Here is an 11,507-nt window from a genome sequence, read left to right on the forward strand (position 1 = left end):
GAATCTGTACCCTGTGAATCATCTTTTGGCTTCTGTGCTTCAAGAGACCAGAAGTGATAGCATCTGGTGCATATGACACCCTACTGCGCAGGTTGTATTACTTTGCAGAATGTTACCATCAGTGAAATCAAAGTTAAGAGAGTAAATATCTTATACTGAGGAGAAACCTTCTGCCTTCTGGTTTATCTGAGAGGTTTCAGAAAAATGTAAATGCATTAACATTAAACCACTAGAGCCTTTAAATAATGGTGAGAGATTGTAGTGTTTCAAATTATTCCTACCATTAACCTTGTGATTTGTCCATGTTCTAAATATCTTGCCAAAAAAAAACAGGTGATGAGTCACTTCTGACTCATCTCTCTAGATCAGCAGAACCCTTTGCACCTACCATGAGATCAAAGTATTTTCTTTTTCCTTGCATATAAAATAAAGACTAATGCTTAGCTTAAAATGTAAGTTTTATACAAAAAATCCAAATGATAAGCTTGACATTACTTATTGCACATGGAGAGCAGACTGCAGACTTTGTCACCTATGCCAGTTAGATGTGAAAACTTGCTCCTATATGTGGTCATTCAAATACACTTAGTATACCCTTCTTTTTTTTTATCATGACATTTATCCTACTAGAATTTATTAATCTCTAAAGTATTGCAAATTTATCTGACTCATATATTAACTAAGCTTTCTCTCAAAGAAGTGAATGAAAAAAACATCCTATTTGTCTTTGAGAATGGGTTTGTGATAATTTTGTTCTCTTCATGAGAAATAAGGCATTACCAAAATAATGTTTCTAATTTCAGATGTCACACACCAAGAAAAGTATCTATCCACTAGACAGATTGTAGAATTCCAGTACAGGGTAGTGAGACTGACCAGAATTATGGAAGATGTAGCCTAAAGAGAGGGAGAAAGGTTAAATTAATTCCAGAGATTTTTCCAAGTCTAGAGCAAATGAGACTTGAGTGAGATATTCTGAGGTTTTAAATAATAAGGCTGCTTCAAAGAGCAAATTAATCAGAATAATGCTTTCAGTGTTCATAGTGTTTAGGACAAGAAGTAACAGCTTTAGACTGCAAGAAGTAAGATTCAAGCCCAACATGGCAAATTGTCTAAGGATTGAGAAGGCTGTGAATCACTGAAATATATTGCCTTGGAGTATTAAGGAAGTCTTTGAAAATAAAACACAGTCTGAAAAAGACATATTACTGGATTAGATGAGTGAACTACATAACTTGCTGAGATCCTTTCTGGACCCATTTTTTAAATATGAGGACTAGAGGTCTGATACAGAGTGCTTTAAATACCAAGAAGAAAATGTGCACAATGATGCAAAATAGTAAAATAACAACATTAAAACAACAGTAACTGGATGTGCTAACTTAATCTCAAATTCAGTGAATATTAAAAACTTTTAATTCACTGAATATTTAACTGGTAATGCATCTCCCACCAGAAATAATCTTTTTATTTGCTGAGGGAGAGAACTAGAATCCTTTTGAAAAAACAGACATGGTTTGAAGCTCAGCCAGAGTTCAGATTATGATTAGTTGTCATCTTATGAATAAATGGAAATGGAGTTGCCAAAATGTTTAAAAAAAAAAAAATATGATTGTGTAAAGTTATTTTCCTAAAGCTTATTATAATTTAAGTATTTGTCAAACTATATGGTCCTCTCTGGATCTTAAGAAAGTGCATACTTAAGACATTGGGAGGTGTTGGATGCTTTTGAAGATGATGTAATTCATATACTTACAAAGAGGATTAGTTTAAGCGGGAAAGGATTTTTAGATAAATTTAGCCTTAGCACTGAGTTTTACTGCAATCAACTATGGATTATTCTTACAATCACTTTTCAAATACATGATTGTGACACTGATTATGACATGAAGAACTTGAATATTCTATAGACTGTCTACAATTTGTGATGAGGTAAACTCAGTGTTGCATTTCCCTCTATACTGTGACAATTTAGACTGTACATTCTTTGAGAGAAAAACAGTGTATCATTATACAACATAAAATACAATGGAACAAGAGCTGAAGAGATGCCTTGAATAGGCTTTAAAAAGCAACCTTTATGCTTCCAAAAAGAGCAGTTAACTTCTTAACCTGTATAGGCACAAGGGTCATAAGTACGTGTATTTTTTCTGGAAAACATAGGTTTATAAAATTCTGCTGTGGTGCATGTTCACCAGCATTATTATCTTGACTAAGCTTATTGTGCAAGCTGAAAAGAACCAAAAGGGCATTTGGACCCCTTAAACAGGGATGTGTGTGGAGAAAGGAAACTGAATTACCTGAGAATAACTGAGCCATAGTGATTCTATTACCTAACATTCATTCCTTACTGGTATGAAACCCTACCTGGATTACCTGTATTAGTCAAGGACCTGAACAACAGTTGAGCCATCCTTTATTCCCTCATTTTACTGAGGGTATAAGAGTGGCCATAGGGCATGCAGTGTGGACCCTGTTGTCTAAAGCCTAATGGTGGGAATAATGTGGTTAAGCAGCCTAACAGATTAGCTACAATGTAAAAAACTCCTCTTTTTTTTTTTTTTTTTTTTTTTTTTTCCCCTAATATGTATCTTTTTTTTTTTTTTTTTTTTTTTTTTTTTTTATGCTTCTGGTAAGTCATAGTTTATGCAAATGAAACTATTTCTTTTAAAATTTTTAGTACAAGCATAGGAGAGGAAGTCATCACTTAAAACCAGCAAGGGAATGAATAGTAGTAGGTTTATTCCGTTTTCTGGTATATTACTATAGGCTGGTATACATCACATGTAAAATTCTAGGCAAGCAGCCATCTGCTACGGTAACAGTAAACTATTGGATTAGATTGCATATTCCTGATATGCTTCATTATTTTAATGGATTTAATCTATTTGGAATGTTACATATTCAGAAGAATGTAACTAATGTCTCCTGAAGTCTGGCAGTAGTCCTAAGAAATTACTACTTTGAGTATGGGTTCTGCCTAATTCTGATAATACTGACATCTAGATAGCTGACAGCCTTCAAAAATATCTAAAACGACAATCTAGAAATGGAAGAAGCTGCTGTTTCTCAAATTGTATTGTATGAAAGGACAGAATAAGGAATAGTATTTCCGGAACAGAAGTTTAATTTGATCTTGGTTACACAAAGCATTTGAATTATGAGGCCAATTTAAAAAAAACCAGCAACCACCTCGGACATCTAGCTGCTATGAAAATGTATGTCTGTACGTTCACAGACCAATACTGGGAGTTTGTCTTTCAGACATTTGAATAGTTATATTGAAGAGTACTTGGCTGTGTTATCTTGTGTTTTCATTATTCCATCAAATAGATAAATTCTGATTTGCATCTTCACCGTAATGACTCCCCCCTGTTTATCTTTAATCTTTATATTTTCCCATTCAATGCATTGTTGCAAATTTTACTTAATCTTATTTTCACTCCTTTTGCAATGTGATTTGGCTATCTTACTGTGTTCTCTCAGAACTTGCTGCTTTCCAGGTGAATGTGCCATCTTAATGACAATATAGTCTGCCTCATCTACTTGCCAGTTCTTGTACAAACCATTAAGCTCAATTCTAGGCTAAAAAAAATGCAGATTAATATTTTATTTTCAGTATTCAGCCAGACTGAATCAGTGTTAGATTCAGAGCCCAATTATGTAGCAGAACAACATATTAAATCAAAAAAAGACCTGCTTGCTGTGTGAGCTCTGGCTGATTTAACACTTGAATAGCTAGCAGAGGTTTGGAGTTCAGAGAGAACAGTAAATTTTATAAGATGATGATTAAGACAGGAGGGTAAATTTATGTAGACTGTAACCAAGTCAATTGTGTTCAGGAAACCAAGAGAATGAATTATAAAATCATAGAATGGTTAGGGTTGGAAAGGACCAATCCCCTGCCATGGGCAGGGACACCTCACACTAAACCATGTCACCCAAGGCTCTGTCCAACCTGGCTTGAACACCGCCAGGGATGGAGCATTTACCACTTCTTTGGGCAGCCTGTTCCAGTGCCTCACTACCCTTACAGGAAAGAACTTCTTCCTTGTACCTAACTTGAACTTCTCCTGTGTAACTTTAAACCCCTTACCCATTGTCCTATCACTACACTCCCTGATGAAGAGTCCCTCTCTGGTACTCTTGTAGGCTTCATTCAGATACTGGAAGGCTGCTATGATGTCTCCATGCAGCCTTCTCTTCTCCAGGCTGAACAGACCCAACTTTCTCAGCCTCTCTTCATACAGGAGGTGCTCCAGTCCCCTGATCATCCTCGTGGTCCTCCTCTGGGCTTGTTCCAACAGTTCCATATCCTTTTTATGTTGAGGACACCAGAACTGCACACAATACTCCAAGTAAGGTCTCACGAGAGCAGAGTAGAGGGGCAGGATCACCTCCTTCGACCTGCTGGTCACGCTCCTTTTGATGCAGCCCAGGATACGGTTGGCTTTCTGGGCTGCGAGCGCACACTGCCGCCTCATGTTCAGTTTCTCATCGACCAACACCCCCAAGTCCTTCTCTGCAGAGTTGCTCTGAATAAATTGAATTGTCTTGAATTTGTCACTGGCCAGTATGTTCTATAGTACACTTCTGTGGTGTATATTCTGGAGACATGTTTAAGCCTCCAACTTATCAAAAAACTGTCTAACAGTGCCAGTGTGTCACAAAGTCTGAAATAAATCATTCTGAAGTGAGAGCGTATTAGCTTAGATATAGTGCTGCCTTTATACGATCACATACTATTTGGTCAGCTCATAAATCAGCAGAAGTACTTCTTTGCAACAATTCTGAATATTTAGCATAAACAAAGTCTTTGTAATTTTAACAGCTTTATAGGAACACTACTTTTTTTTTAACAGTTATAGACAGCAGAGCAAGACACAGTATCCAAGGAATGCTTGTGCCACCACATGTATAGCTTCTGTAATCTGTTAATGGTTGGACTCGATTTTATACGTCTTTCCAATCTAAATGATCCCATGATCTTTTGACTGCAGAGTTAAAGCTCATGTTTAACTAACAATCCACCAGGAATCCCAAGCTTTTTCAGAATTACAGCTTTTCAATATAGATTTCCTTAATCCTCTGCCTGTTTTCTGTGTCACTGGCTCATAGACATTTGAATCTATATTTGGACATGTCCAAAAAGGCCAGAGTCCAAATGAAAGACCTTCTTTCTATTGATATTGGATCTGGCCCACGAGATCAAAAAACATACTCCGTGAAATGAACAGATCATAGTGTGAGTGTATGAAATGAATGAAAATGAACTGAGTTCTTCTCAGAATTACTCATTTATATCTTCTGCAACATTACTAAAAAAATAGAGTGATCTTGTATTAGAAAATTACATGCACAATGATGGTGCTTAAGGAACGATCACCAAAACAAATGCAGAAAAATTCATGACTTCACCTCAAACTCTGGTTGAGTCTAGTTATGGGCAAGGAACAATTGGAGAGAGATGCTGAATACATCTGAATAGAGACTGCTAAATTCCTGTAGCATAAAATCAGTGCACGTCAGAATACCCTGTGCAGTACTGTAATACTAGTCATCAACACTGCCTACACTGCAGATGCAGAATTATTCTCCCACTTGGAGTACACTGAAGTTTCCTTTGCAATAAAATTAGGTGTAGAGGAAAGGGAGACATGCACATCTGTTCAGCAGATTTAGATTCAGCGAATATTCATGTCAGTAGGAAGAAGAAAGGAGAATGAGTCCACAAGTGTGCAGAATGGTTTTTAAGGGTAAGTTGGGTTAATAAGCAGAGAAACTGCATTAGTGCTTGTATAATAGATGGCTATTATACCGTATATATTTCTGTATAAATATATATTTCTATATAAATAGAAACTGGTTGTATAATAGATGGCTACTATACAAGCAGGTACCAATCAGGCTTCTCTTCCCCTGCAGTCTAATCAGTGCAGTTCTGCAAAAGTCTGTACATCTGTAAAGCTAACCCAAATATTTCACCTTGGACACTACAAGGAGCTGATCTGATATCCTACCTAGACCATTTGCTTCAACAATCCTTGTTGAACATGATCTGCAAAGAAATTAGCTCACCTTAAACATCGTTGTGCAAAGTGCCTGGTCTGACCTTAGCATGTTGAGTAACTGGAACTTTGGACCGGCTGGTAACACATTATTTTGAATGACATGCCTATTCTCTCAATATTTATCAGAAACTACACCAGGATATACTTCTGTCTGTGTGGTGACAGCTATCTTCACAAAACACCTGAAAATTTCCCAGCTGCTGTCCAGCCACCCGCAGGCTAAAGATGTCATTGCTATAGATCTCCAGGGCTGTTTAAGTAAGGTCACTCAGCTACTGACACATCATGGTTCCACATAACCTAAATTATCCTGGGTCTACAGAGAGCATATTTGTATTGCTCTACTTAAAGATTTCTAGGGCTTTTAGGCACTGCGCTTTCCTTTACCCGTAACACAGTGACATATCCCCATAGCAGAAGGAACTACTGGTTGGGCCCAATGAAAAGTCCATTTCCCTTGCAGGTTCAGTTCATGTTTCCTGCAGTGATGCTCAAGCTACAGACAAGGGAGATCACATCTTCCAGACATATTTTAGGTCTTAAGTCATTACATATCTTAAATGCGAGTAAATTTCACTCCTTTCCAACCCTGATTCTGTACAGCTTTAAAAATTACTACGGTTCTATGATATACTTGATTTAAGGGTGAAAGAAACAGGCTCTTTGTGAACTCCATTCTGAAACAGCACTTTGGCTGCTACAGATACAGTGATTTCTGGTACTTAAGTCTGAAAAAATCTGCCAATTCAATCCAGAAATGTCATTAAAAGGACTGTAATTATTTTTCCAGATAAACTACTCATGCTTCAGAATGATTTGTGAATAACTGCAAAAATTAGAACCCATTGTCTTTTTGCTTTCAATCTACTCTTTTTTCCCTATTTATAATCTTTTTCTTTATTCGGCTTTTTCTTTTTTCCAGATATGACCAGCTCTCTGGACAGTTATTAGTTCCCAGTTAAACATTACAAACTTGACAGTGTGTACATAATATTAGAATGCATGGTGTATTATAAACACCAGCTAGAATGCTCTCCTTTTCCCTGTTTCTATTTTATCATCCCCTTATTAGAAGAATTTGAAATTTAAGACATGAGAGATTGTTCACTGAGAAAAGATCCTAGAATGTAGTCCAAGGTAGCTGAACTACTTCTAGTATGTACTGGCAAACCACAATACAGCATTATTATGATTCTCACATCATATCACAACATATGCTGTATACATATAAAGAATATATCACAATAAATTCAAACTATCTGCTTTTGGAGAAGTAGTCATGTTTCTTGAACTTGTATGAAATATCACTTTGTATAGTTAATTTCTTAATATAATTAAGGCATAAAATAATGAACCTTCCTGCATTTGGTTCACACTAAGATGAAGTTCCCCAGTATCACAGAAACTAGTGCAAGTTAAGCAAAATTAAGCGCTTAATTTTCTTAGGCATTCTTTCAGTGTCATATATGACATGCTAATACTGTACCCTTTTCAGTTTCTGTGGATGCTGAGATGGTCAAGGTTAATCCAAAAACTTAAGTTCGAGGATAGAGTTTTAGAAAGGGGGATTTAAGATACTATGGTGGTGCTGACTGCAGATCTTGCCTCAGTGTTAAGAAGGGAATCTCCTGCTGGATAGCAAGATGCATCTCCCCTGCCTTAAGTCGAGGAGTGCAGACAGGAATAGACTATCTGAGAAACAGGGCAGAAAGCACCCACTCTCATGGTACAGAAATGGCACAAAAGAGCAAAGGCACAACCACTTCTGTAGTTTCTGGCTTAAAGCAAGTATACAAAACCAGAGCCAAGGTGGAGAAAATAGATGTAGGAGAAAAACAGAGCAGCTCATAATCTTCCTACTAGTATTACATTGTAGAAGGCTGTGGAGATCTTTGAATATGATATAGCAAACTAATACAAGAGTGAGTTGACTGTATTCTCCTTCAATTAGCAGAATTTCTGTGCTTATACTTGGACAAGACAGTTATTGCTCAAAGAGAAATTAAAATAATTACATAAAGAATATAGTATCAGGTCTCAAAATTCTTGCTCCTTAGGAAAGACCGCTGAATCTTGTCTGCATTTACAAATCCTGAACAAGACTGAAAAAATAGTGCAAACAACATTGCAGTAATCTCACAGGAAGCTAAAAAAGCCAAAGTGGGTTTTTTTTAACCAGGCAAACTAGAAAAAGAGAATGATTCAAAGCTGTACCGGGACTGAGAGCCAGCAAAGGCAAGCTGAATACACATTTTTAGCTATGTTTACAGCAAAAAAAGTCCTTCAATGCCTTTGGGAATGACTGGAGTTACAGAGAAGATATATGAAAGTTTCCTCTTGTGGTTGTGATACACTTGTATATGGAAACAGTACTTCCGGTTCTAGGTCAAAGAACTTACTGGAAAAGACAAAATACTGGAGGGAATAAAATTTGGGAAAATTGTGAAACCAAGAGCACAATAAATGGCATTAATATACAGAAACAGAGACATTACAACTTAAATTTCAAGAAATCTTTCCATCAGGATCTGGACATATTGGTTTAATCCAAAACATTAAGACCTTTAAAGCCAGACAGGAAAAACTTCTGCAAATAGAACCATAGAATAGTCAGGGTTGGAAAGGACCTTAAGATCATCTAGTTCCAACCCCCTGCCATGAGCAGGGACACCCCACACTAAACCACGTCACCCAAGGCCTCATCCAACCTGGCCTTGAACACCGCCAGGGATGGAGCATTCACAACTTCCCTGGGCAACCCATTCCAGTGCCTCACCACCCTCACAGTAAAGAACTTCCTCCTTACATCCAATCTAAACTTCCCCTGTTTTAAGTTTTAACCCATTACCTCTTGTCCTGTCACTACAGTCCCTGATGAATAGTCTCTCCCCAGCATCTCTATAGCCCCCCTTCAGATACTGGAAGGCTGCTATGAGGTCTCCACGCAGCCTTCTCTTCTCCAGGCTCAACAGCCCCAACTTCCTCAGCCTATCTTCCTATGGGAGGTGCTCCAGTCGCGGCAAATATTGTTCCAATAGAAACAATATTACCTCAATACATTACTTAATGTCTTTTTTTATCCTTAAGTCTACAACCAGAAAAATATATACTGGTTAATATATCAACCTTTAATCCCTGAACAATGTTAAATAGCAGCCAGCTATGCTAGATATCTCAGCTGTAGAAAACTCACCAAGAAATTCTGATCATCTGGCTGGCTACTGATTGATGTTCATCACTAATCTATCTTGAAACAACAGAGAATTTCCAGAATGGCAAAAACTACTATGTCAGTATTTCAAATTATTAAACTGAATCATTAGGATAATTCTAAGTCAGAGGGAAAATAATGAAAAAGTTGGTAATGAAACATGTAAATATAACTAACACTGATATCAATTTCTAGAAAAGACAGTTTGTCAAATGTATTTGCTTAAATGATACCATAAATTGGCAGGTAATGGTAAAAGCTTGGATTGATATTCTGAAGCTTTTATAAGGTGTTTTGATTTATAAACCAGAATGACATATAATCATTATGGTTCTCATTAACTGGATTAAAGACTAGCCAGGAGCTAGATCTCAGAAAACCTCAGCAAAAGGGAATTATCACGGGTCAGCTGCATTTTGAGAGTAGCCCCTTCAAGAACTGGTTCTTGATTTGGTTTTTTTATTTATTTTTTAAAAAATAACTATCCTCCCACTTATATCAGGATTATTTGAATCATGTTTTAACCAAAAGCTGTCCTAGAGTTCTTGCAACCCAGAAGGCAAGCCTGGACTCTAACAAAACTCTAGCTGGTTCATCTAAGAGCACAGGGTGGGATACAGGAAGAATCACCATGAGTCCAGAGCTGTAATAATGAACCCTCCTGTTGGGTATTCTTCATACTGAAGGCCCTTAAATTTGGTAGATTCCCCAATTTTTACTTAAGCATTTCACAAGTACCCTACATATGCACATATCCAGAAAAGCCTTAATCTTGACTCCAAAGAACCACTGTTTGCCAATATTTTATTTGCAGCTTTCATGGTGTGCCCAATGCACAGCACTTAGGCTTACCTCCTTCCTCTGCTTTTTGAATCTTAAATCTTTACAGAAAGTCAGTTATTCAGCAAGAGGAGTAGCCTGACAACCCTCTTCAGAGCACCAGGAGCATGTGTTTGAGATGTTCTCTGCGGGACATGTGGGTCTGACTATCATCAGACAGAGTAATTTAATCTGGACCTGCTCCATTTTAAGTCACTACACTATTACCTAAGTGGACTGGTACTAGCTCTGGTCCTTATCCTTTGCTATTTCAAAAGAAAGGAGGCATTTCTGCTCAGCATAAGCTGAAAACATCAGGTCAGCAGAAAAACACTAATTCCTGCCTTGAACATTTCCTGGAGCTCCAAGTTGCAGCATAAGCTGTATAAAGAGCAAGGTCTAATATTCAGCCCTGCCTTAAAGAGCAGCTTGCTCAGTGTATGGTTTATTCTAAACCCTATTCTGAGGCCCTACTTCTCCCCACATGGTGGGAACTATCATACCATACTTAGAGTATCAGATTCTCCTGCAGGGCCTGCATAAATCTTTACCAATAAAGCAATAGCTGTCAAGAATAAAAAATGAAGCCTAAAACTTGTGTTTGAAATCCATTTAAAATCTGTTTCTCCCCATCCTATTCCAGTCCCCCTGCCAAAAGGTCTCTTCTCTAGTCAGACTCAGGAGCAGCTTATTTTCTTTACTCATAGTACATGGGCATGTGACTAACAGAGACATTCTTTTTTCCAGACTACTTAGGCAGAGATTAATCATTACATAATGCTTTGTGTTGGGAGGCAATGGAGGACATAGTCTGGTAATGCAATAAACTGGCAAAAAAAATTGCTGTGATTGTCAGGAGTATGGCAATAACTGAACACTCAGTATATGCTGCTAAATAAGAAGCAAGCCATAAAAGGTCTCAAAAGTGAATTCACAGAGTCATCTGATTCTCTAGAAAAATTATGACCAACTGGGAAGATAGAGCAAGGAGAAAGAAGGACTAAAATCCTTCAATAAACAATTTATTAAAGCTGGGAAAGACAGTTTATTCTGAGTTACAGAAATTTAAATAGTTACCTTTGAAACTTTTTAGCTATGTAAATTTAATGGAGAATTATAAAGAACATCTTAGCTGCAATAATGTAAACGAGATTTTCATGGATGAATCTGAGTATGAACATTTTGAGCCTTATTCTCCATGCTTATAAAAATATCCTCTCAAAGTAAAATGGCTTGCTAGACAATTAAATATTTAAAAGCTGAGTAAGAAGTCAGGAATTGGAGACTTCTGGAGTGAAAACACGAACTTTAAACAGAGGATGTGTTTCATGATTTTGGTTCAGGGTGGTTTTTTTGTGAAAAACAAGTAAAAGGAAACTATTAACTTACTTATGCACAAATAATCA

Source organism: Psittacula echo (genome assembly GCF_963264785.1).
Source record: "Psittacula echo genome assembly, chromosome: 5".
NCBI lineage: Eukaryota > Metazoa > Chordata > Aves > Psittaciformes > Psittacidae > Psittacula > Psittacula echo.